This window comes from Cavia porcellus, unplaced genomic scaffold, assembly GCF_034190915.1.
Source record: "Cavia porcellus strain 051 isolate PalLab524CR breed Dunkin Hartley unplaced genomic scaffold, mCavPor4.1 scaffold_13, whole genome shotgun sequence".
In the NCBI taxonomy this organism is placed as follows: Eukaryota; Metazoa; Chordata; class Mammalia; order Rodentia; family Caviidae; genus Cavia; species Cavia porcellus.
The window spans coordinates 65419047-65447025 of record NW_026947496.1 but is presented as its reverse complement, the minus strand read 5'-3'; the positions used below and the strand labels follow the sequence as shown (position 1 = coordinate 65447025).

Genomic DNA, 27979 nt, shown 5'->3' with positions numbered 1-27979 from the left:
ATTTCTGCCCAGCATAATACTGGAATCATTTTAAGCAAAGAATATTTATAATTTCAGTAGTCCATTACTCACAAGTATAAAATAAAAGTCTCCCAGTAGTGACACAACATTTTAAAAACAATGTAAGGATTATGAGTGATGCTGGGTCTTTGTGATCATGTGCTGATGATCTATCTATAGAATGAATAATCATACATTGGTTGGTTTTAAATGGAACTGATGATATATTTGATTTCACTTCTTGAAATTCACCTTTAAAAAGACTACAGACTCACATGATGGATATATAGTCTTTGCAATTAAATACAATAATTATCCCAGATGGGGCAGTACATTATCTAGTAAAAACATTATACTTTTGGTACTTTCCAGAAAGTATAACTTATGGTAATCTTGTCATAGTCTTGGATAATCATAAAGGTTATGTGATCATTAGAAAGCAGTTAGAGGCAATTTCATTTATATATTCACGATAAGAGGAATAACTTCATTTATTTGTTTTGTTATTTTGAGTCTGGGGCTCACTATGCAGTTAAGGCTGATTTTGAGCTTACTGTATAGCTGAGACTGGCCTCAAATTCACAGTGATCTTCCTGCCTCAGCCTCCTAAGTGTGAGTACATGTATGAACCTCCACATTCAAATTATTCTACTTTAAATTCCATTTGAACCATTTCCCCAATCAAATATTTGAAGAAATAATATGATTTTAACAGACTTCTTTAAAAATGTATTCTTTCCTTACACAAGTTGAAAATAATATAATTTAAACTTTTCTTGATTACATAGACTGGGACTGGATAGGATCATGACCAAGATATATGACTTCTCTAAGGTTCTATTTCCTCTTTGGTAAAATGTATCAATACCCACTTCACAGGCATGTCATATGCAAATGAGACAATGCATAGAGAAATTTAACCTTCAATTCTGGCATACTGTATAAAATCATTGATAGTACCAGTGCACTCATCAGAGCAACACTTTAATTAATGTTATCAATTTTTTTCTTGACTTTAATTAAATAATGCCTTTGACCCGTATGTCTCTAAATACAGTGGCCCTTAACTATCGAGATTTATAGTTTAGTACATTTCAATGTTGTTAATTTTTGTCACAGCATAGACCTTCAAGGATATGCATTTGTTCTCTTCAGCCGCTGGGTTCACCGTTGCTCATGTTCTCTGAAAAAAAAACCTGGCATCCGGACCTACCAGAACTGTATAAAGACAGTGCAAAATAGAATTTGAACAAGAGCCAGAGGGAGTCTTTTCTGAGCAAAGTCATGGGTTTCTAAGTATGAAATTGATGACATTCACATTGGTTTTTGGGGACATTTTTATAATTTAGTTGAAAAAATTTTTTTAAATAAATAAATTTAGTTTAATTCAATTTCAATTCCCAAACATGTGATATGTAAGGTAGTGTCACTATCACTGACACTCATTCAATAACCAAAAGGTCTTAAGTAATATTATGGTCCCACAATTACACTCCTAGGTATTTACCCACAGGAAAAGAATGTTTCCTGGCCACACAGAGATTTGTGGGGAGGCTTTGTTTGCTATTGATAAATTAGCAAAGCCATCAACAGGGGAGTGTACAAATAAAAGGTGAAAATACTTTACGGTGGAAAACTATCTGGAAATAAATAATCATTAAAAATGAATATTGATATAAGGTATATTAATATATGTGATGTGGACAGATCTCAAAATCTTTATGCAGAATGAAAAAAGCCAGACTTCTCCAAAATAAAAGCATGATGCTATTTTTATAAAACTTCAGAAAACATAAATTAATATGTATAAAGTAGCAGTTATTACATGGAAACACAAGAAGTCTCCATGGCCTGGTGTTTACCTCAGCAGTGTAAGTGCCTGCTTGGTAAACACAAAGTCATGAGTTCAATCCCAGGTACCAAAAAACAAAACAAAACAAAAAAAGCCTCCATGAAGTGACAACATACTTGATGTTTGGATCATGACATGGTTTTTTATGTGTACATATGATCAAACAATTCACCTTAAATATGTGCAATGTGTCATATGAGAATTTCAGTTCAATAGAGTTATACAAAGAGTACTTTTGTTATTCCTGGGTCACCTAATGTCTCCATTATTTTTCTCTTTGCTGAGACAAAATACCTGACATTCAAGATTAAAGGTGAAAAGATTTATTTAGTTCATAGTTTATAGAGATTTCAGTCCTAATAATCTGGCTCTCAAGCAGAGTGGTTGGCAGAACCTTTCATGACAGTGTAGGATACCAAAATCCACAAGCAAGAAGGGGAGACCAAGCCTCCTTCTGTCCCTTATATTATGTGTAGGCTACCCATCCTATGGCCAATGTAGCACTCACCCTCTAATCCCAGCATTAGATCATAAATCAGACTCTAGATTCAGCCACCTCCAAAAAGCCTGTCCACATGACCACATGAGGCTTTGAGAGGACATCCAAACACAAAACATAGCACCTACTTCCCATTCAGATAAACTCCTCTCCTTTATTCTATGACACATCATAATACCTAGGTTTTGTCTCCATAAAATGTATCAACTGTGTTTTGTAATATAGTAACGAACCCATTTGCTTAATGTGCTTCTTCTCTGGACAGTCAGCTCTGAGTGGACCTCTGAGCATGTTCTTCCTTTTCCTTTTTTTTTTATACACTTAGTATATTAAATAAATGAAAAGAGTTTTGAAGGTCTCACTTGCATTAGTAAATATCTGGGAATCAATAACCTTTCTTAGGAAGTCAGGTCCTTTAAGAGTAGGCAGCAAGGTGGATCAAAGAATGAGGTTAGGAAAGCTGTGTGCTCACTGTGAAAGAGTAAACAAATGAGAGAGATGAAGGAACAGGAATAGGCATGATATAGTCTGCAAAATGCTTCAACTTTGAGAAATTTTCAAAACCATCAGTAAAAAACTTATATGGTAATGGTGGAGGATACAACCGAATGGTGAAGTATTTGCCTAGCCTGTATGAGGTCTTGGGTTCTATCATCAGTACAAAGTGATTTGAAAAAGTACTCTATGTGAAGACACACTACAAATAAAAAATACCATGACAGATGTAGTGCCCATTTAACACCAAAGAACGAGACTTACATTTCAGTATCAGCCCTGGAAATGCAAATGCAGACAAAAGGCTTTTGTGCATGTGTTAGATGTTGCCCTTAGGGAGCACCCTTCCTAGAGTGAAGTCATGTCAGGCATCATACTGAGTTTCTACTACCTCTGAGCTACACTTTGAGCTCACAGCCATTGGCAAACTGGCAGATTAGAAAGCTTAATTGATAATGGAAAGTTTTGAGTCCTGAGAAAAATTGCTTCAGCATAAAAATTACTTTAACTAAATGGACATAGCTCAGTGAAATAAAAGCAAGTGTATCTTTATGAAAAATATTAGTATTGTGCATAGTTTCCAGACCAAAATGTAACACTGGGGGTCAAAGGTAGTCTTAAACATGTGTTTATAGTGTCCCTTATGGAACTGAGAGAATCTACTATGAAAAATAAAATTGCAATAGGCAAGTCTTTAATCTATGTATCTATCTATCATCAACCTATCTTGGAGATTATAGTTATTTACCTATTTTTAGGCATTCAGTTTGATGTTATTCTTCATAGAAGTGCTCTAAAATATCACCACATATTCCAATTTTAATTGAATTTACATTTATTTACACTGTGTGTCTTTACCATGGGAATCCATATTGAAATCTGAGATGAACTGTAGTTGTCTTAAAGGATTAGCCCCTCCCTTCAAATCTCATTGTCATCTCCATGCTACTTAAATAAGGTTTAGTAACAGAATCAAATCCTATGGAAAATATTCTGCAGCAAACACTTACCTGAGACAGAAGATTTTACAAACATTCAGAGAGGAAGGGGATTCCTGAGAGCAGGACTGAGTGGGTAAATATTTACAGAAAGGGATTCGTTGTGAGATAACTCTGGGGAAATGAGAGTAAAGAGAGGGAAAGCATCCATGTAAGATGTAGTAGAAAGAGTATAAGATGCCAAAAAGCTCTTAAGTTTCTACCTTGAACAAATAACAAAAATATTTCTAAAAAATTTTATGATACCTGAGTTTATCTAAAGTCTTACAGGGAGATATTTGAGAGTAGCAGGGTTTCTCTTTAAGGATACAATGCTCCAAACTTAATGAAAAACCATTTCAGAGCAGTAGAGTGTAAGCAAGCAGCATCCTGTCCTTTCTCATTAACAGTAATTATAGACAGACTAAAATCCTTTTTTATGTCAATCTAAAATTGAGCTCAGAATCATTCCTAACATACTCTAATACATAAGAGTTGGCGCATAAGGTAAAACTTATTTTCCATCCCTTCATTAAAGGGTAATATTTCTTTTTCAATTGCCATGAAACATGATATTCAATGGCATACATAGACTAGTTTTTAATTTATTTCTGAGTTCATTTTTTATGTGTTGTCAAACATTTGTAGAGTGAGGGGTGTTTTTTTTTTGTTTGTTTGTTTTGTTTTGTTTTGTTTTGTTGTGTTGTGTTTTGTACTAGTGATGGTACTCACAGTTGCATGCTTGCCAAGTAGATGCTGTACCACTGAGCAATCTTGTTATAATGTACTGAATTTTCAAGTGGAATTTATCTCTAATAGTGATTTTACAGTTTATCCACGTTAGGGCTTGTATCTTCACAGACACTGCTATTTTTCTTTTTTGCAACTACAAATGTCCATCTCCTACTAAATTTTTCAAAGTATCACCAGACAAACCCAGCAATGGTTTTCTTCCATAATTTCAAGCACCAAATCCTTTAGGGAAAGCATATAATTTTATTTTTACATAGTGATATGAGATAAAGTACTGCTTCTTAGAACTTAAAATTTTATTTTATTTTGTTTTAATATTAACCATAGCAGGCAAGGAAGACATAATTTACTTGAAATGATAAGTTTGCCTTGATTTACATGTACACAATGAATTTTACATGTTCTTTCTAATATGTGAAATTGAAAATGATGCCAAAAAAGTAGAAGGGAAATATTACTGGATAAAAGGCAGGGAATACGAGGGGTGTAAAGGTAGGCAGTTGGGATGATAGAGATATACACCCTGAAACTCTCCCAAAAATGTGAGGAGGAGAAGCAGAAAGGAGGCGATGAGGAGCTGAAATTCATCAAAGGGTGTTGTGTGCATATACCAATCTGCCAAAAATGAAAATCATAAATCTATATAGCCAATTAATGAAGAACGCAGAAAATGCTAGAACTATGTAAAAGCATTGATATTTACTCAGAAATCATTTTAGCATGACTTTAGCATTTTATAAGCTCTATGCAGTGTCCCTTCAACACTCTCACATACGTTATAGTAGAATCAGGACATCAATAGTCCCTTTATGTTAATGAGGATATTAAAGATCAACCAAGAGAAAAGTGGCAAAAACGGATACAAATTCAAGTTATCTGTCACAACTCTGGTATTTTGTTTACTACATTATACTGCCTCTTCTTTATAATCGTATTATTAATTATAAACTTTAGGATCTGCTTTCTTTTCTGCTAAATGCTGTACATTGCATTCTCATTATAATATCCTTATTTATGAAGAAAGGGACATTACTGAATTTCACAGACTGGAAACATAGATTGCTTAGACTTACACAATTACCGGGTAATGAAGCTAGGATTTGAACTCTAAGTATAAAACCGCTCTATGAGTCTGATTTTCCTCCACTTACAGAGATGTGAAGTCTTCAAAGCACATTAAGTTACAAGTGTTGGACTTTATTCAGGTAACATGAGTGGGATAAGGTGAGATGCAAACCAATTTCTTCGAGAAATCAGAGTGAAAGTTTATTAAAAATTCCAGGAAGAAATTCAATTTTACATTTTCAGTGTATTATCATCTTTCACAAGAAACGCACTCAATTTCAGCTTAATAGCCTCCTCTTAATTAATAATTACAAGGGTTTGAATTACTGATTATATTTCTGTATGTACCTTAAGGATGCTCAGCACCTTGGATAAGCTATCTCATTCTAACTTCACAGTTTCCCTGTTTGGTTAATGATTTCTTCACGTCAATCATAGAGGTAGTCTACAAATGTCAAAGTATTCCAACAGGTACTATCCGACCTGGTTAAAAGGGAGCTGAGCAGTTCTGCTCCACAAGAGCCTTGGGAGATAATGATCTCTTGCTTTTAAAGGATGCCACAGTTTAAAATTGTTTAGCAATCACCTGGTGAGATGTTATGCATGATTTTGATCCAAATGTGGGAAACATGTGATAACAAGAAAGTCTCTATGCTCTGCTTGTTGTTCAAAGGAGAAAGGATCCCTGAACAGCAGGAGCCGTTTAAACACTAAAGAAACATTCAGGCTGCAGTCCCTGCTCAGAGTGGAAGGGATGGAAAATATGACACATATGCTTTAGAAAAGAACAAAAGATCAAAAAGTCCTTTATGCTTGTTTAAACATGGTGAATAATTCAGAAGTGCCTGCTCATCTTTTGTTTAAAACTGTTGCTAGATGTTGACTTCCCAGAACCCCTGACTATCCAGCCAATGGACTTTGAGCTGAGGTAAAGAATGTCTCCTCCAACCTGAGGTGATTGAAAATGGTGTATGAATTCTATCTCTCTTCAGCGTTTTCCAGGCACACTTAAAAGACAAGCAAACAAAAACACAAAATCTTGAAACCCTAGGAAATGACAGTACCACAAAATGGAAGACATGAGGGTCTCTGATTCATTTCAGGGAAGAAAGCCTTCAGTAAATCACTAAAAACTATTGGTTATTCTAATTGCATTTTTTGCCACATTTGATTATTATTTGAATAAGAAATGAATCCTTTTTCATGCTGTCACTAAAATATAGGGAATTGTTACACCAGCTCATATTACCCTCACTAACATAATGTAGAAATCTGAATCTTCCTTATTTCATTAAGAACAGATATTGTAATGTTCAGTCAATTTTCCATTCTCTTTGGGATTTTGCATCAGGACTACATTAGGGAAATCCACAGGGAAACATTAAACTTCATTTTAGCCATGAGGATATTGGTAACAAACTAATACGGGAAGGAAAGTAATATAGTGCCATTAATTCAATTCTGCATACACACCCACTCACTATACTCACTAAGATGCATAATAATAAGGGCAAGATTTGCTGAAAGAAAGAAAAAGAATAAAAGAAAAAAGCACAGAAGAGGTGAAGGCAAAAGGGAGAGAGGGAGAAAGGAAGAAAGACAAGAAGGAAGAAAGGAATGAGAAAGAGAAAGAGAGAAGGTAGGAACAAAATATTAAGTGAAATTCAAAACATGTAACAAAGGTCAGATTTCCCTTGAGAATTGCTGGACAAAGGTGGGAGTCCTATATTTGCCCCAGCTTACTGGGAAAACAGTTTTCAAACCAAAAGCAGGGAAAGAAAGGGAGACAGAACCCAGCAGACTCTGTGAGTTGAACACATACGTTGAACACATATGGCTGAGAGCCAGATGAGATCAAGACTACCTGAGTTTCCAGGACAAAACATCAGAAAGGAAAGAGCTAGCTGCACACAGACACAGTTTTTGAGGCCTACGAGGAAGTCTCCTCATGAAGTTAGCAAAGTACTGACTGATGCAAGAACAGGGGGCTGAGGAGTTAACTCAGAGGCATAAGCGCCTGCCTTGCAAGCAGGCAGTCGTGAGTTCCATCCCTGGTACCAATTAAAAAAAAAAAAAAAAAAAAAAAAGACCAAAGAACTGCAAGAAGGGACCAGGGATACAGCTCAGTGCAGAACACCAGATTGGCAAGCATGAGGTCATGAGTTTGATTCCCAGTGAGGAGGAAAATGGATGGCAAAATACTATCAGAAAGCAGAAAAAATGCACTAATGAATATGTAGAGGTAACAGAGCCATGTGCACAGAAGTCCAGGGACAATGCTGATTTCTATGATTTGGACCAAAATATCTCATAGTTGATGTGAAACTGGAGAGAGAACTCAAGAGGGTCTTGTCTCGGTAGTGGAAGATCATTAATTTTAGATTAAACATAGCAGGGGTCCCTCCTTACTGCTCTTAAAAGTGAGATAAGAAAGAATGGAGCTGTTTCCATGTTATGTCACTGAATTTGCAGACAAAACTCAATAATATTTGAAATCTTAGACATGAAACAAGCGGAACAAACAGAAAACACCAAGATAATAAATGTGACAATAGTAAGAATCACTGGAAAAAGATAGCTGAATGTTTATAATAAAACCAATCAAAATGGATGCCAGAACCCTGAATACTATCAAGGATAAAGAAAATGATTTCTTAATGATGAAGATATCAATTTATTTAGGGTATACAATAGTATTGAATGTCTATGTAAGAAATATCAGAGCTACAAATTGTGTGAAGTATAACTGATAGAATAAGAAAATAGAAAAATCAGTAGGCTTTTATAATCCTATTGACTAACAACCCAACAGAATTTTATAGAATCATCCACCCAGCAATAATGAAGCAAATCCATTTTTCTTTAGAAGCGCATCTGAAACATTTACCAAAACTGGCAATATTCTGAATCACAAAATAAACTCCCATAAATTTTTTAAGAAGATCTTTTGCAAATGGGAAGAATATCAAGGGATATATTGGAAAAGGTATGGGGAGTGTAGGAAGAGAACAAGGTAGAGGGCAAATGGGATGTAAAAATAATTAAAATGTGTTGTGTATGTGAATCAACTCCCCACGGAGGCCCTAAAAATTACGTTCTGCAAACAGGGACCAGTATAATAAAAAAACACTGTAAGTATAAAATAGTTCTCATTTTAATATTTCCAAGTATAAAAATAAAAAGAAATCAACAGAAAAATCTTTGAAAAAATACAAATAGCTGTTCAAGAAGTAATACATTTCCACATAACTCATGAGACAAAGAAGAAAGTCTGAGGAAAATTTAAACTGTTTTGCCAAATAAGAATAAAAATATAACATATTAGTGTTTAGGGGATGCTACTACAACAGTACATAAGGGAACTCTATAGCACCCTATGCTTATATTTTAAAATAAAGCAGATGGATCTCATATAGTGACTGTAGATTTCTCTCTAAAAACTAAATGAAAATAGAATAAGGTACAAAAGAGAGTAACAAAAATCAGTCTGAAAACATCATGGTAGAGGTAAAAGAAATATAGAAAAAACAAAGAGCTGATGCTATGAAAAATCAAACTGAATTGAAAACAGGGACAAGACACACATTCTAGTATCACTAATTAGAAAAGCAACTTAATAATAGATAGAATTTTAAAAAAGTTAAACATCACTGGTCATTCAGGAGATGCAAATTAAAATGACATTGAAATTCCATCTCATTCCTGGAACAATGGCTGTCATCAAGAAATCAAGAGATAACAAATGCTGCTGAGGCTATAGGGAAGACGAAACCCTTCTTCACTGTTGGTGAGAGTGCAGATTGCACTGTGGAAATCAGTGTGACAACTTCCTCAAACAAAGTCAAACTAGAGGTTCTATTTGACCCAGCTATTCCCCTTCTGAGTGTGTTGTAGCCCAGCTTTAACCAATGAGCCTCCTTCCTGTTCTCTATGCGTCACTTCAATAGAGATTAAAATTCCATTTCCAGTAAAGACTTATGTTTCAGCTCCTTGTAAATCCCCCCTCCCCTCCCCATTCTTTTTAGGTTAAGTCTCCATTTCCTGTAAAAGCCTTAAGTTTCAGTTTCTTGTAATCCCCCCACTCCCTTCAGCCTATCTGTAATAAAATGTGCTGTTCCTTAAGAAACTTTTAACTATAAGGAAGTTACAGGAGATACCAAGAAGCCTAGATGCTATCAAACTGTGTCAAAGTTTGCCACATTCCTGTGGTTTTTTTGGCTTTAAAAACCCAACCCTTTAGCTGTAAGGTGTGAAGTCTTGCATATCGGCTCCCAGAAGCTGTGTCACCAGGCCTGGCCTAAAATAAAGCCTTTGCTCCCTAAATTTTAATTTCTTGCTTCCTTGGATTTTATTCCGGGGTCTGAGCTATCACAAGTGTCATCCTGAAAGAATTAAAAGCATCAAACCACAGTGATATATGCAGCGATAAACAGGGGTATGTTTGAGATACTTCCAGGTAAGTTGATGCATCTTGAGACCAAACTCTCAAGTGCAATAAATTGAATACTTATGTTTAAATAATTCATTGTTTCTCTGGTATGAGAACCTGAAGTGGTAAATAAGGAACAAAATATGTAATTGACATTGGGAAATAGGAAGAAAGTATTCAAATGTGAAAGGGGGCAATGGGAGGGGGACAGAAAAAGGAAGGAAAGGAAAAGAAGAGAAAAACTAGAAACAAAGCTTTTGTAAATAAGCATATGAAAAAGGCCTGAAGGGATTGAGGCATAAAGAAGGAGATATTTTATGTACAGATACAAATCTCTGTCCTGAACATGATCATTATGTATATCTAAAGTGAACCAATAAAATAAATTTAAATAAAAATTACATATTGCAAAGATATTTGAAGTATAATAAAGGAATATGATGGGTATTTTATGCTATAAATTAAGAACTTAGATGAGAAATGCAAGTTACCAAAACTGAAATGAAAAATTAGAGTAAATTTACATCTATTAAAGGTATCAAATTTATGATGGAAAATCTTATAACAAATCCAAGCTCAAATAGTTTTGATGGTAGATTCTATCTAATGCTTAAGACTGAAATAACACCAGTGCTACACAAAGTCCAAAGATCTAAGGAGACAATACTTTTAAACTTCATGTTTTATGCCAACATTATCCTGATAACAAAATCTGGAAAAGAGAATATTTATTAAAAAGTAAAAAAACTGTGGACCACTGTTTCTCATGAATATAAATGGAACAATTCTAACCAACATTCAATAAATAAAATCCAGTGAAAAATTGTTAGTCAATATTTTCCAAATGACTTATATGTTATATTTATTTCAGTTACCTAATTTAAAAAAGTATAAAACTGTTTTCTCCATGCTCCATTTAAATATCCTTCAGCTTACTCTATTATGGTAAATAAATAATATCACTTTCTACATACACCATTAAACAATAAGGAATTGTAGCCTCGTATATGAGTAACATATTAATATTCACAACTAGATACTCAGGTGAAGACAGACTACAAAGACACCCCTTGCTGCTGCTGAGTTAACTATTTAAGATATCTTCTCTAGACTTCACAACTGCTATATATGCAATGGGTAACGATTGGATATAAGTTCTGTAATTTCATCTGACCATGTATCCCCTAGGGATCATTCCCTAATGTTTTGTGCTTTAATTGCCTACTGCAGAGCTTTTGGACACACAGTAGAAACTAATTTCATATATCTTATACTTCTAAAACTTACATTTTTCATGGCATATAGAATCTAAATATGGATAGGTACACTTTTATAAATATGGGATAGTTACACTTTCCATTTAAATGTAGCACCAATCTATTGTTTTGAACTCAAAATAACAGTGTGAATAACTGGCAAAAATATCCCACATTCACTTAAGATTTAAAAAAAAATATTTGGTTCTCTCTCTCTCTCTCCTTCTCTCTCTCTCTCTCTCTCTGGTGTTATTCTATGAAGCCAACTCAAAGTATTCTGTATTTGAAGAATCTGATTTATTGATTGGGGGTAAGATGGATGAGTCACAAAATTTGGAAATACTACACGTGGGTAATTCTTACTACAATGCCTTTTGTTTGGGGGATTTATATGGATCTAGTTACTTCTCTTACCTCAGCTGGAGTTTCCTCATCTCCAGGAAAGAGTTTTCAGTAAATATTTATTGCTTCTCCCTCCCCTGCTTAACCTTCTTGTGGCTTTGTAATCTTGCATTACTTGCACAGAGAAAAATAAAATATATAGAAAAACCTGCAATAGTTATTATGAACATATACATAGGTTTGTGTGTATATATGTATATGAATGTACACGTATATAACTATATACATTTATATATTAAAGGTGAGTTTATATGTTGGCTTGTATGCCTTGTGGCCTACTAATGAAGAATAGTAAATGCCACAAGGGAGAATCTATGTTACATGAAATACCAATACATTCCTCAAGTTTTCTAAGGAAAATGTAGGATTAATATTTTCCTGTCTGTGAGATGTAGCTTTGAGATGTGCTGCCTGCCTTATTCTGCCTCAGATGACCCTAGCTCTCTCCTTTTTTGGTCAGACTTTTTACAGAATTCCAGAGTTTTCAGAAGTCACTCATATTTGCAGAGCAGAATTCCAATTATAATCAGAAATTGGGAAGTAGATCTTTTGCAAATGGGAAGACGGTCAAAGTGATGGAGAGGAGAAAGAAAGTGGGAAGAAGGTTTGTGAAAGATGTGTTACGTACATTGATCATTTACCCATAAAAAATGAAACCACTATGTGCTGTAAAAATGTACGAATAAAAATAAAAGTTAAAAATATATATGAATAGGTCCTTGGTGACATGCAACTTTCCCTACTCCCCACCTTTCTTCCCTGACTTATGATGAAAGTGATTTTGTCAATGATCTGTCTCACTGAGGTTTTATTATTTTTATATCCCTACAAGACTAATACAGAGGTGTAGTCCTTTCCACATTATCAGTGCTCAAGAAATATTTGTAAAGCTGGCACATCTCCCTCAGTTTTACTAGAAAGAAGAGTCTCAGCTACAAACTGGAAAACCTATGAGGGGCACAGAAGTAGAATTCAGCTACTCTGGAAGAAATTGTGGGGAAAAAAACTGAATATTTTTACTTTGTGTGTTATATCTAGGTAAGCACATGATGCAGTACCATATAAATGAGTGTTATTTGTCAAGTGTGTGATGGAAGGAAAGAGATTGATAATAACCATATCAGAACACAGCACAAAAAGACATCTGATAAATACAAGCAATTCAGTTCAAATAGCTAATGAAGGGGAAGAAGGAACCACTTAATCTGGATATATTGTTTTTTTTTTTTTTTTACAGATTCCATTGAAATAAAAGCTGAAGGGTTTTGAATGAGCATGGAGAATGATTCCCTTAAAACCCACTATTAGCTTTCTTTTAGCTCCAATATATGTGTGAATCAGTATGGTGCCTACGCTACTGTCTTCAGTGTCAAGCAGTTTAATTTTCTGTGTCACCTGAACATATAAATAATAGTCTTGAGATTTTTATCAATGTCTTTACCTACAAACTTGGGCTATTGTTAATTTATTGTTTTCCATTTTTCTCTATCATTAATTTTTCACTTTTCTCTAAATCACTTGCAGAAATTAATGGTGAATAACTAAAACAATCTTCAGATAAATGTTATCTACACAGGAGGTATTTATTGAGATGATATTTTGTTGTAAAAGTGGTAACAATCATAACCACAGTGACAATGACTGTGTGCCCATTTTTATGATTATATTGTGATAATATATAAAATATGTTGTATCATCTTTTCTGAGGTTAGGATAGCACCTCTTGAAAACCTTCAAACGACTTGCTAGATAATGTTATTCCCACAAATTCCTTTAGAGCAAAGTGCTATGAGCAAATGGGAAACATAAATGTTTAGAGGAAATCACCTGCAGAGGTAGTGTCTGAAGAATATCTTTTCTGCGTTGCCCATGTCCACCCTGGCAGGAGACAATTATTTTATTTTATTGTTTTATTATTTTATTAGTATATGTTCGCAATACATAGTATTCACAGTCCTTGAGGCAAGTTAGCATTTGTGCATAACATATCTTGATTATTTCTTTGATCTCTTTTCCCTCTCCTCCCTTCATTCTCCCTCCATCTCTTGATCCCATTCCCCTGTGAGAAATCTCTATATCCCTACTTCCTATTATCTACCTCTATTTTGTACTTTATTTATAACTTGGTTTTCTCATAAAAAGAGACTGTGTACTATTTAAGCTTGTGTATCTAACTTATTTTTTTCATTTACCATATTGGTTTCAAAATGCATTCATTAAAAAATGCATCCATTTTTCTCTAAATGACTTAGATTTATCTCTGTAGCAAAGTAATACTCCATTATGTGTGTAACAAATGCCTGTATGGGAGGATATCTACATTGTTTGAGGGAATGTAAACTATAACAACCACCATGGAAATCACTGTGGATATTTCTCAAAATGCTACCACTAGAAATTCCATTTGTCCTGGCCATATATATTGTCCCGAAGGATTTAAAGACATCTTATTACAGTGATACATGCATACTCAGGTTTTCAGCAGCACAATTCATAATAACTAAATCTTAGAAGTGACCTATACGTAAAGTGAAGGAAAATTTAGTGGCTGCAATTCAGGTTTATTCCTTTGCTTATTAAAACTAATTGGAAAGATCATTACCAAGTCAAGAGAGCAACAAGGAAAAGTCAAAGGATTGGGACTCCAAGCTGAAAGAGCAGGGGAACTTTTCTCTGAGCAGGGAACAAACTCAGTTTTTTCAAGACATTTATGTTAACAACTTGCTTTCTCCAGTGCTCTCTTGTAAGAACTACCAAGCTATTATTCTTTTTTACCACTCTTTTGAGGTGGTAAGCTTCCTAGCTTTAAAGCATAGAAAGCATTTGATCACAGAGGCAACTAGAAGTCGTTTATAATCAATTTTTTCAGTGTTTATTTTTTATTACTACATGCTTGTAATACATAGTGATCACATTCCTCATGGGAAGTTGGTACATGTGTACAACACATCTTCTTTTCTCATCCCCTTTTCCTTGGCCTACCACCCCAACCCTTCATCTCTTTAACTTCTCAATCTCAAACCTTGTTCCAGTTTTTGTGCTTCTTGACTCTTAAAATTCTTGCTAGAGACAATAGGCACCATGGTTTCCTTTATCATTATGCATTTTTCTGACATTTCATTATGCCACTTAATAATATTTGAAATTTCTCTAGTATTATATGAAGCAGTATGCATGGTATGTTCATCGTTGCCCCTGACTAAAATGTCTGTGTCTAAGAATTATCAATACAGAAATCAGTACAGATATCAGCAAAGATTTATATTCAAAATGCTCACCAGAATATTGTTTATTTAAAGACAGTATATATGTTTAATGATGAAAATGAAATAATAACGACTAGAAGAAAAACGATGAACTTCTACAACTATGAACTCCTGTGTAGAAATTAAAATAACTAATGTAGGAACTCATAGAATGTCATGAAAAGGGAGATCATGTTTTTTCTAAGGATTAAAGAAGTAATAACACCTAAATGTTAGAAGATTTATCAGTTATTCTAGTTAGCAGTTATTAACACAACTTTAATCAGAAAACTTAACAAACCAATTATGTTTGAAGATTAAATGAAATGGGAATGGCTAGTAATAAGTGAATAGAAAACTAGAAAAATGCAGAATTTAGAAATAACTATTACATTGTGGACTGAACATAAAAATTAGACCTCACTGGGAATACCTCAACCTGATTGGAAAGCTCACAGTTGTGGCCCATCGGGTGACAGAGACATTACTATGATATGACGCTGGTGCAAGTTTCTGAACATAGGTCCTTTGAACTTCATGACTATTTCCTCCTAGGCTTCCATAGCCAGCTTCTAATAGGGAGATGGAGGCACTGTACCTCAAAACCTCTTGATGGGGTTGTCAGGAAAGTTGCCAGATGCCCTGTATTGTTGAAGTCAGCTATAGGAGGTTTTTTTTTTTTTTTTTTTTAATTGCAGCTATAGGAAGCTGAGAACTGTTCTCAAGAAGCCCTGAGAACAGTTGGAAGAACCATGAATGCTGAAGAAACTGCACGTACTGCAGAGCTCGGTACTGAGAAGGCCATACACTAACAACAGGAGATGCACTGGCTCACCAAGATACCTCGCAGCAAGCACACTAGAAGCACGAAGTAAAACCGTTCTTTTCCAGTGTTCTTCCAGTACTGCTGCTGAAGCTCGATAGTGTGTCACTGGTAAAGGCAATTCTATCTAAAGGGCCCAGATCTGCTGCCACCAGTCAGGTGAAAAGGGTGAAATTAGAACGAAGAAGCAATATACAAAGATTGGCAGAATGTGTATATACAAATGCTGACAATGGGTTTCTGGATAGGAAGTTAGGGGTTAATTTGACATTATTCTTTAAGATTTGCCATATTTCTACAATGTGAATATAAAATAAATGCAAAATTTCCTCTGTAAATGAAACCTACCAACTTCATAGTAGCTTTAATATCCATTCATGCATAAACTACTTTTAACTGAAGCATAAAGCAAAAGCACAAGTATAGTATACACGCCGTATATTTAACATTTCATTTGGATCCTATTGGCTCTTTCACTATATAATCACTTACTTTTTTAAGAAAAAATTACTTTGTAAGTCATTATAGCATGCTATTTATTTTACTTATTTTTTTTAAAATGTAGTTACTAATGTGTTTTAATATTTTCTGAATAATAATATCAAGCTGTGAGTACTTTGGACCTGAGTGTAATTACTACTGACAGTGTTTTGGTTTCCCAACATTTCCTGAGTCATTTTGGTAACTATTACCTGCTTGATTACAAAAGAAATACTAGGCACACAATTGATCATCATTTTTGCAAGAAGACTAAATGTTTGGTTTGTTCTTGCAATCCATGTATTGCCTTTACCCTTGCTTGTATCTTCCATGTATTTCATATCTATAACCTCCTGAATTCAGAGAAAAACAGGATCAGAAAACAGGATAGTGACTTTAAAATTCATTATAGAGCTTTCATTTTCAAGTAAGCAGCATCCATTGGATTTAAATATTGTTACCACTTTTGTCTACACAGGACTTGAAGATTCACACAGAACTGCAATCAGCTGGAGCTCAATTAAAGCTTGAATGTGATAATGGTATGCTGACCAACAAAGATACTATCCTTTTCACGTGATTGAGTCAGAGGGAATGACCATGCTGTGGGGACATTTTAAGGTCTTACACATAAAACTACATCTCTCACAAGAACTCAAATATAATTAGAAATTTTTTTTCTTTATAGAAGGTATTGATTCTCACCTTCCTTCCTGTATTTTATTAAACTCCATCTATTTTAAATGTGGTTACAAGAATAGTTTGTGCCTTATTTTTTCCTCATTTATGCTTCCTTCTTTCATTCCATCTTGTCAAAAAAAAATCAAGGCAAAAGCCTCAGGCTATTTTTAAAAAATCCTCAACTGTAGCATTGCATGCTATCTTCTGTTATGATGGACACAAAATCTAATAATTCACCACTGAATCTGTAAGAAAATAGGGCATTCTGAAAACCACTTTTTATTTTATTATCACTTGTTATTATCTTTTTATTCCCAAATTATGTATTTAAGTCTAAAGAAGAGATATAATGTCTCTCTTCTAAATTATTCCATCACAACTACAAGTCCCCAAAACTGTAGGAGATGCCTTGGTAATTTTCTACTTAAAATTTCAGGAGACCTATGCTTCCATGATTCCCATTGACCTTTGGCAAATGGCTCTGTACCTCCATCAAGCCTAGTGAATGCAGCAACTAATGCACGGAAGTTAGCAGCAGAACAAAGGGTTGAGACTAAGAATAGCCTTGAAGTAAAGGCATATTTGTGTACCCATCGTAGGGAAAATGGCTACTGCATCTCTTCTTAAATCCTTTAGAAAATACAGTAAATATATATGAATTTACCTAGAATTTTGATTTAAATAAAAATAAAAATGATAAAACAGCATCCAAATAAAGAACACCTAATTCAGTCCTTAGTTTTTCTAAAGTAACAACATCACTGTAGTCTATTTGCACTTATTTTCCAGCACCTAATCTTACTATCACATGTGAGTTGCTGTCCCAACCCTTTTTCCCCATCCAGTCAGCAACGTTTCCTTATCTTTATATTACTTTGCTATCACTGTATTATAATATTTTACTTTATCAATTTCCTCGTTCTTTAGAATATGAATTCCTTGAATCCAGAAAGTCTGTTCCATTGTTTGAATCCTCAAGTTTAGGCCAGTCAATTTTCCAGAAGCAAACATCAACAGTCTGTTCTTTCTGAGACAGTGTGTGTACCATGTACAATGTGGTTAACTAAATAAATATGGTTCTTCAGCTCACAGAGTTGAGAGTATGGTGAAACACATGATCAATGTACAAGTAAGCCTATCAAAGAAAAATGCAAATGCATGTAATTTCTGTAACATAAGACAGGAGTGTTTTACAACATATCGTAACATGGAAAAATAAAGTGAGGTCTTTGTGGAGGATACTACAGAACACAGAATGCTTAGCAGAGCACCCAGGCAGAGAGAAGAGTACCAGAGAAGATTCTGCATCCAGAGAATTAGGCAAGAACTAATAGAGAATTAAAAGGACAGTTCACTTAGTGGTCTGGAAATGAAGTTTATAAGACCATGATGGAAGCTTGGGTCATGATCTCAGTCTCCAAGTTTACATAGAGCAAGGACATTTAGGAGTTGGAAAGTTGCTGACTTCTAACTCTTCTATATCATTCTTCTTACATCTATTCTTTGTTCTTTCACCCAAGTCAGACTTGCTCATTAATCATGGCATTCTTCCCCACTAAGGCTAGACAGAGCTTTAAATTTTTCTTAACACTTATATTAATAAAGAATGCTTCTGGAAGCCATCAGCAATCACTCCATAAAGGACCTCTTACCCTTCCTAATTTAAGGAATAAGTATAATTTTTATCTGATGAACAAAAGATGGATAATTGTTTAGGGAGTCAAGAGCTAATAAATACTGAGATAATGTAAATATGAAATCTGGCTTATTGTGAGTGCTGAGTTTTCAGAAGCCATGATAAAAGCAATAGAAGCAAAGGAAATAATGGGGGAAACAGATGTGCTATCCTAGTAATTTATGGAGGTTTGCAATTAAGACTACTTCTAATTGTGAGGAAAATAACCAACTGGGAAGCCTTAATCACCTTTTAATAGTTTCAAAGTTTTCACTTGACACATCAGCTACTGTAATATCAAAACTATATGGAAAGTAGTATCCTTACACTAAAGAGGAGATCATTTGTGAGTGCACATAGCTAACGAATTAGCATCTTTTTGTAACCCAAGCATACTTTAAAATGTTTCATAAGTGAGCTCTGCTAACTTGACACTTTAGTCTATGAACTGTGAGTAAAAGCTAAAACAACCAAAGTCAACGAGTTCAAAATATTTATTGTTTCCATATTTGCATTGGGTTAATCATGCATTTTTGGTATAAAATAGTAGCATGTGTAATTTAGTAAACATTAAACTAAGTAATCTAAGTAACATTAAACTAAGTAATCATAAGTAATCTAATGCATTATTGAGATTGAAAAAAATCAAACAATAAGAAATCAAAAGTATTAAAAAGCTTTAGTCCTTATCATGACATGTATTGCACTACATCTTGAAAATCTTTTTGAATCTACGTTTATGTATAAAGATGTAAACACAGAATATACTCATGCAATGAGTTGAAACTTTGCTGACTTAAATTCTTTTTTTTTTTTTTGTCTTTTTCCTTTTTATCGGTACCAGGGATCGAACTCACAACTGCCTCCTTGCAAGGCAGGTGCTAATGCCGCTGAGCTAAATCCCCAGCCCCTGACTTAAATTCTTATATAAATTTTTATTACATATTACTTTAGGATGGTCTGTATTCGTTTGTTTTTTTTTTTTTCCTGAGTTAAGCTGGTACTTTGAGTATGATTTTCATATCAGTCCTGAGAAAGGCTTTTTACATTTATTACTTCTAATGTTGATAATAACTCAGCAAGGATTGCTCCAATTTCTACCTTTCAGGCAAATCAACTGTAGTTTAGAGGATTTAAAGAAATTTTTCAACTTACCTAATTAAGTCAATGGCAGGGGTTGGGATTGTAGTCCAGTGTACTTCACTCTAGAGCTCATATCATTTTCATTGGCCTTTGTTTGCTTGTACATTAATTTAAATTCTCACCTTGCAAATTATGTATGTATGTGGGTTAGAAAACAATATATGATCAAAATAAAGACCATCCATTCCAATTTTCTGTAGAACTTTATCATAAATGGGTGTCAGATTTTTCAATGGTTTTACTGCATCTATTGAGACGATTATATGCTTGTTTTTCTCCTAGGCTCTTTTGATATAGTGTATTACATTTACTTATTGTGTATGTTAAAACACTTCTGCATCTCTGGGATGAATCCTACTTGGTAATGGTTCATGATCTTCTTGATAATTTGCTGCATTCTATTTGTGAGTACCTTATTGAGGATTTATTTTGGCATATATTTATTAGGGAGATTGGCCAACAGTTCTTTTTCTTGTTTGTTTAATCCTTTTCTGACTTTGTTATTGGGGTAATACTTGCTTCCAAGAGTGACTTTGGGAGTACTGATCCCCTTTCAATCTCATTAAAGAGTTTGAAGATAGTGCCATAAGATATTCTCTAAATTTCTTATATAACTCAGCAGTGAAACCATTTGATAAAAGCCATCTATGGAAAAACAGCAGCCAACATCAGAATAAATGGTCAAAACCTGAAAGCTTTCATTCTGAAACTATGAATAAGATAAGTATGCTCATTATCAACACTCCGATTCAATATAATTCTGGAAATATTAGCCAGGACGACTACATAAGAAAGAATAAAAGGAATATATATATATATATATATACTAGAATAAGAAATTATTTGCAGATAATATGGTACTCTAAATGGAAGAACTCAAAAGCTCCACCAAAAGAGATCTAGATTTAATAACAAAGTTCAGCCACATAACTGGATACAAAGTTGACACGCAAACATCAATAGCATTTCTATATACAAATAACAAACTCAGTGAGAGAGAAATTAGGGAAATCACAACTATCATAATAGCTTTGAAAAAAAATGAAACTTTTAGGAGAAAATCTAACAAAAGAAGTAAAGATTTTTACATTGAAAATTACACTACATTGGGAAAGGTGATGAAAAAGGACATCAGAATTAGAAAGTCTTTCTTGCTCTTTGGGTAAGAAGAATGGACTTAGTGAAAATGGGCATACTCCCAAATTGTTAAACAGATTCAATACAATCCAAATCAAAACAACAATGCCACACCTCACAGAATTAGAGAAAACAATACTAAAATTTATTTGTAACTAGAAGAGACCTAGAATAGCAAAAGCAATTCCAGGCAAAAAAGGAATGCAGTGGGCATCACAAACCCTGACTTGAAATTATACTACAAAGCTATTATAATAGAAATAGTTTATTATTGGCAAGAAAAAAACAAAAACAAAAAAATCAAAAACAGACCCAAGCATCAATGAAACAGAATAGAAGTTCAGAAACAACTCCAAAAACACTCAACCACCTTATCTTCAACAACGAGGTCAAACACTAGAAGAAATCCTCTTTAATAAAGGGTGCTGGAAATACTGGCTTTCCACATGCTGAAGACTACAATCAGATCCATATCTTTTAGCATGTGGTAAACTAAAATCAAAATGTATCAAAGACCTAAATATTAAAACAGAAAAAAATCATCTGCTGGAAGATACAGTAGCCAGAACTATTGAAGACATAGGTATAGGCAAAGACTATGACTAAAACCCTGATTGCACAGAAAATGTTATAAAGAAGCAATGACTGGGATTTCATCTTATTAAACTCTTTCAAGCAACAAAAGAAGTCACTAATAGAGTGAAAAGACAACACACAGTGTGGAAAATTTTTTTCCAGCTGTTTTTCAGACAAAGGGCTAATATCTAGAATACATAAAGAACACAAAATTCATACCCTGCCAAATTTAAACTCCCAATCCAAAAATAGGCTTCTGAGATGAATAGATACATCCCAGACAAAGCAGAACAAACAGCAACTAAACATGAAAAAAATGGTTAATATCACTGGTCTTTCAAGAGTTACAAATTAAAACAACACTGAAATTCCATCTCACTCCAGAAAGTATGGCTATTCCTAAGACATCAACCAACAACACTGGCAAGGGTAATAGGGAAGAAGAAATCCTTGTTTATGGTTGGTAAGGTGTAGATTGATACAATCGCTGTGAAAAACAGTATGATGACTTCTCAAAAAATGTAAAACTAGAGGTTCTGTTTGACCCAGCTATTTCCCTTCTTGGTATTTTCCAGAAATAATTAAAATCGTCACACCAAAGTGATTTATGCATACCTATGTTTATAGCAGTATACTTTGTAATAGCTAAATCTTGAAAATAGCCAAAAAGCCCACCAACTGATGAATGAATAAATGTCTTTTTTATATACAATGGAGTATGACTTAGCCATAAAGAAGGATACACTTGAGACATTCTTAGGTAAATGGGTACACCTTGAGGCTATAGTCTTAAGTAAGATGCATTGAAGTAAAATATATTGTTTTTCTAGTGTGAGAAACTAAGAGTGTAAATAAGGACGAAAATACATAATAGATATTGTGAAATGGGAAGAAAATGCTCAAATGAGAAGGGAATTAGGGAGGGCAGAGGAGCAAAGGAAGGAAGGAAAAAATTAAAATGGGATAGGAAGGGAAATGGCAATGAAGTTTTTGCAAATGAGGTGATGAGCAGTTGAAGAAAAGGCAGAGGAATAGAAAAAAGAATTTAAGACATTTCATATACACATACAAATATGATGTATGTGAATATTACATACAGTGTATCTAAAATGTACAAATAAACTTAATTTAAAAATTGGAGGATCACTCTAAATACATTTGTAGAGATCTGCCTTACAGAAAATGAAAGAAGGTGACTTGTGTAGGATAGTTCTATCTGATACTACAAAGATCTAGGACAGTTCTCAAATACTTTCTGCCAGCCCTGAATCTCTCTGGTAGCAGTCAAACTCTGTATGTGTTTGGCACCTTCTGCTTTCTGTATATGACTTTAGATTATTTATGATTCTAATGAATTTAATTTTCTGATAGATGCTAATTTTGTCACTCTTTTTAAACAAAGCCTTCTACTATGGCATATCTTCCCTATTAATAATCAAATAATGCCGAATATCTTCTTCCTTATTTTTATTTCACCACTATGATCAATATAATAGGCACTGGTAGCACATAAAAAGTCAAATCCATTCTCTTCTTTTTGGGAAAAAAAAGAGAAAAATCACACCTTCTGGGTGATATACAGCAGGTAATCTGCAGTTTCATCTTCCTGATTTTTAAATTTTAGTTCATATATCCCTTGATTCTTTTCCTGATTTTCTTTCATATTGTGCAGCACATATAAGACTGACTCATTCTTGCAGAGATCAGGTCTGTGCTCCCTGAGCTCCCTTCTCTATTTATTACAAAAAATTGCTAAGATGAGTAGCTGTATAATGATGGAGGTGGCCAGGAAGGCACAGATATCTAAACAGACCAGAAATGGGGACAAGGGATGGGAATGAACATTCTTAGCATTAGTATAGATGACCATGAGCCCTCTTTAAAGAAGGGATCTATCTTTGTAAAACTGAAAAAAAAATATTTTTCACACCTCCCTGAACTACTGGTTTGACTCTGATTTTTATCGGCTTAGCATGTACTAGAATATCTCACCAAATACAACAGACTGATAATTCTACAGATATCATCATCCCTTTCCAAATTTTTCTCAGCTTTCTGAGCAGATTGTGTGTGGCATGTGTAATTCTTTCACTTGCTAGCAGAGGCCTAGTGTTGCAAGACTTTAACAAAGCCACTACACACAGTATCTACCCAGAAATGCAGATGGAAAAAAATCATCTTAAAATACTATAACTCGCACTTTACGAACCAGTTCAAATATGGGGAAACTAAATCACTGTGAATGACAACCAAGTGTTTGCAAATCCATTACTTATTAGCACAGCATGCTCTATTTAAAAGGAAATTTTCTAACAGTAAATATAGCAGAAGGCTACAATTACAATCTCTCAGTGATTATAATCCATGAGAAAGCCCTTTAGAGATAAATTAGAGGGCAAGAGAAGATTATCACCTGCTTAGCTAAGCTTCTATTGATTCTATCAAGTTGTTTCCCTGGCAATATCTGGGTTATGATGAAAAAGTTGAAAAAAAGTCATTTTTTTCAAATATAAATATTATTAATTACATGTTCACTTCAAAAGGTATGTGGCACTTTGAGTGGCATAAAATGATCTGCTTGAAAACTACTAATTATACTTAGCAATAAATAATATTTACATTTGCATAATTATGTTCACATTTTAAATCTGTTCACAGATTTTGCTTTCTTGTATGCCATGATGTACATATGGAACACTGATCCTACTTCACTCTGCAGGAAACCTTGTGATGTACCTATAAATCTGGTCCCACACCTACGTCCCATGGGATTAATGTGGGGTTTAATTGTATTTATCTGTTAACAAATCCTTACAGTTGCACATTCAGCACATGCATATGGAAGTGATATTGAGCAACTATCTTGGGAGGATTTAGAGGGATGTTTTGGCAAAATGCCCAGGTAATTTTGAAACACCACAAAGTGTATGGGAAAGGTAAGAAGGTAAAGAAACAGAACTGATGAGAACATGGGGATATGTTAAGTTTAAAATACATATCTTTTAGAATGAGACTAAGGAATAAAAAAATAAAGGAAATACAACTTAAGTGCAATGTAGTCTATCTAGATTTTCTAATTTTGCTCCTGTAACATATAGTTGTATGTTTTACCTAATGATGCTTGCATGCTTAGACATTAGTTTTAAGGGTGTGAGTACAAGTCAAACAAATCTATTTACTGTAACATCAACCACATACTATTTGTAAATGGAAAAACAGACGAATAATTATAATAATAAGGTGTTATGTTAAAAGTAATTATTAAATATTGATCATAAATGTACTCATTTTGCACTTGGAATATGTACTGATCAAAAGTAAAAACTGGAAAAAATACACATAAGAAATAAAAATGCAGCATTAGGTAACTTGTGAATTTATCTCATAAATTTTAGCTCACATAGAAGTTATTCATGTTATAATATTAGGTGCAAATGTAATAAAAATAAATTATATAATACCTTAATATTCTTAAACTGTGTATATTATATGAATTAATATAAATGTATTTGAGTATCAATATCTAGGTCTATAAAGTGAAGCAAATTAAACATAGAACACATTTTCTCAAACACATAGATGTAAGTATACATAATTTTCCTCTTTATTTTTCTGTATTTTATAGTTTTCCTACAATAAAATATTTAGCTTATTATACATTTTCTGAACAACATTTATTTTTATAGTGTACCTTTAATGTGTAAAACCTGATGTTGGAACAATTATGGTTTGAACTTATTTTTATAATATAAGGGTCAATTGTTTGCTAACATAGTGCAAGTGAAAACTGAAAGCTATTTTTGAAGGCCTAACAATTATCAAAGGCTAAAATTTAGCTCTAAAATGTCTACTTTGGACCAAAAATTTCACATCCTGCTTATGATTCTGTCATTATCAAGGATCTGGTTGAACAAACTGTACAAGGGTATTCTATGCAGCTTTATTTGTAATAGGAAAAATATAGAATCAACATTTCAGTCTATCAAAAGAGAATTTATGAAACAAATTTCTGATGTAACTTGCATAAAATTCTACTGTTGTTGAAATAATATTTGGGGAATAAAAATTCACCTTCAGAAAGAACTCTTATGGCCTGTTTATAAGTAATAGTAATAGGATGGAATAGACACTAATTCAAAGCAAAAAAGTACACCTGCCTATGTAAAAAGACTCCTGTCATTCAGCTCCACCATATCCACATGGGGCTATGGACTTGGACTCGTCATCACCAGATTTTCACATTTCAAGAGAAGCTGAAAAACTAAGCACTTTTCTTCAACTTTTTCCTGTAAAGAGTGTTAAATTATGTTTAGTCCTTTCATTATCTTGTTTACCAGTGTTTGTACTGGATCTTATTTTCTAAGGTTCTCTTCAAAACAAGTTGCACAGACTTTATCTAATATTCCTGTTGTGGTTCATCTGAGACAGAATGAAATAATGCACACATATGCATAAGCAAAAACATACATATAAAATTCATACATGTCAACAAATGTGTATGTGACCATTCACTATTGTCTGTGTAGTTCCCTCATGGCAAAGTGAGACCAATAATAAAATGCTTCAGGAAGACAGACACGAGAAGTATCTTATTGTCACTATGACTACTTATATGTACATCAAGTTAAATAACCCAATAGAGCACTCAGGTCATTAAGAGCAAAATGAGGCATAGTGAAAACTACCCGCTTTTATAAAGTAAGTCCTTATATGCAATGAAGTGATAAAAAATGATTCCCGCCTTTAAAATCAAGATCATGATTTCCTTAAGCTCTAATTGAGAATAGGGCTGAGTTCGAGGTTTCATTGATTTATTAACATATTGATTAATTGAATAAAGTCTTACCAAGAGACAGTGCCATATCTGTGGGATCCAGTGGAACTGAATACTATCAAAAACAAATCTCCGAATGGGAATTAGAATTCGTAGGACACATACCATCAAATGTGTACATAGAGCAGAACATGAAATGCATCCTGAAAGAGGAATTACGAAGGTGATCATGGGCATAGGGCTTGCCCCAAAAGTCAGTCCACTGTTTATAGGCTCCTTTGCTTCTTTCTTTCTCAATGCATTCACACTATTCATGCTTTCATTTTCGTTTTTTTTCAGAGAGCCATTCACAGTACAGCAGAGAAAAATCTCAGGTATTGATTTCCCGTAGAACTCATTAGCCTACATTACGAATCAAGGGTCAGGAACCAGTGAGCTCTTTTTTTTTTTTTTTTTTTTTTTTTTTAATTTTATTTAAAAAGAAGAAGAGAAAAAACAAAACAAAACAAAACAAAACAAAGCAGTGTAAGGGTACAATTAATACAGAACTATAAAAAAATAAGTAAGAAATCACCAGTTAATAGATTACAATTATCACCCTAGAGACAGTTGCTCAAGTCACAGTATCAAAGCATACAAAGTGGACATTCAAACAGTGAGACTGCAAACAGTTGTGTTCAATGATCCAACCAAAAACATTAATATGCGTATCTATTTAACACCCCTAAACACACTCGCAGTTGCATACTTTAGAGCACTTTTTTTCCCCTCTCTTTTTTACAATGAAATTTACACACTTTGGGTTTTATTACTCCTTAGTTTTTATTACTTTTTTTTTTTGGAAGAGAATAAAGTCAAATATGGCAAAACAAAGCTGTCAGTCAAAACCAAGGACAGACATAGCACATGATGTAAAAACAGAGTACAAGGGGCTGGGGATTTAGCTCAGTGGCACAAGCATCCACCTCGCAAGCAGGCAGTCGCGAGTTCGATCCCTGGTACCAATAAAAAGAAAAGAAAAACAAACAAACAACAACAACAACAACAACAACAAAAACAGAGTACAACGTTATAGACAATGGTTACTATAATGCCTCTTGCTTCCTTAAAAAGAATTGTCTATCTCATTAGGTATTATAAAATTGAACAAAACAGTAGAGAACAAGACCAATAAAACCTAAACCTTGTAAACACTACAGAACTTCCAAAGAAGATAATAATCAAACCAGAATGGGCATCATAGTGAATCTTATTGCCTTCAAAGTAGTTGCCTATACCTTCAAAATTGATATTATCATACAGAACGGAACAGAGCCTAATCAGTCAAAACAGTATAGTGGGAGTATTACAGGACTTCAAGTTAACAGGAAATCAAATAAATTACTATAATATATCCTGCTAATTTTTTTTATTTTTCCCTTTAATTAAAAAAAATCATAAAAAATAACTAATTTTTTTAATGAATAAGGAGGAGATTGAGATAAAAGAGGACATAACATCATAACAGTACAGGTCAAAGCATGACAGTTTCAGCAACCTAGTGCTTCACCACCAAATAACCCGGTTTAATAGTAGTTACCACAGTGTCTTTTTCCTTGAAATATTTGAATATAACTTCATATACTATAGCTTCAAACATGTCAAGTCAGTGTAAAACCATTCAAGTGGATGAAAGCATTGTAGGGTTTTTAGAACCAACTAACAGAAAATAAACAAT

At 33.8% G+C, this 27979-nt stretch overlaps 1 protein-coding gene and 1 long non-coding RNA gene across 11 annotated transcripts in view; one reads left to right on the top strand and one right to left on the bottom strand.

Moving 5' to 3' along the window:
* The window catches only part of LOC111757882 (uncharacterized), a 149934-nt gene extending 132915 nt beyond the window's left edge, over nucleotides 1-17019 (top strand). Inside the window, exons 2-3 of one of the 2 annotated variants that reach the window (XR_002792139.2) lie at nucleotides 15672-15907; nucleotides 16755-17019. This is a non-coding gene — a long non-coding RNA (uncharacterized LOC111757882). Of the gene's footprint in view, nucleotides 1-15671 lie in introns of both variants that reach the window. The other variant, XR_010051295.1, reaches the window with a different exon arrangement.
* Nucleotides 1-27979, bottom strand: part of Grm7 (glutamate metabotropic receptor 7) — an 808103-nt gene that overhangs the window by 725386 nt on the left and 54738 nt on the right. The window lies entirely within an intron of this gene.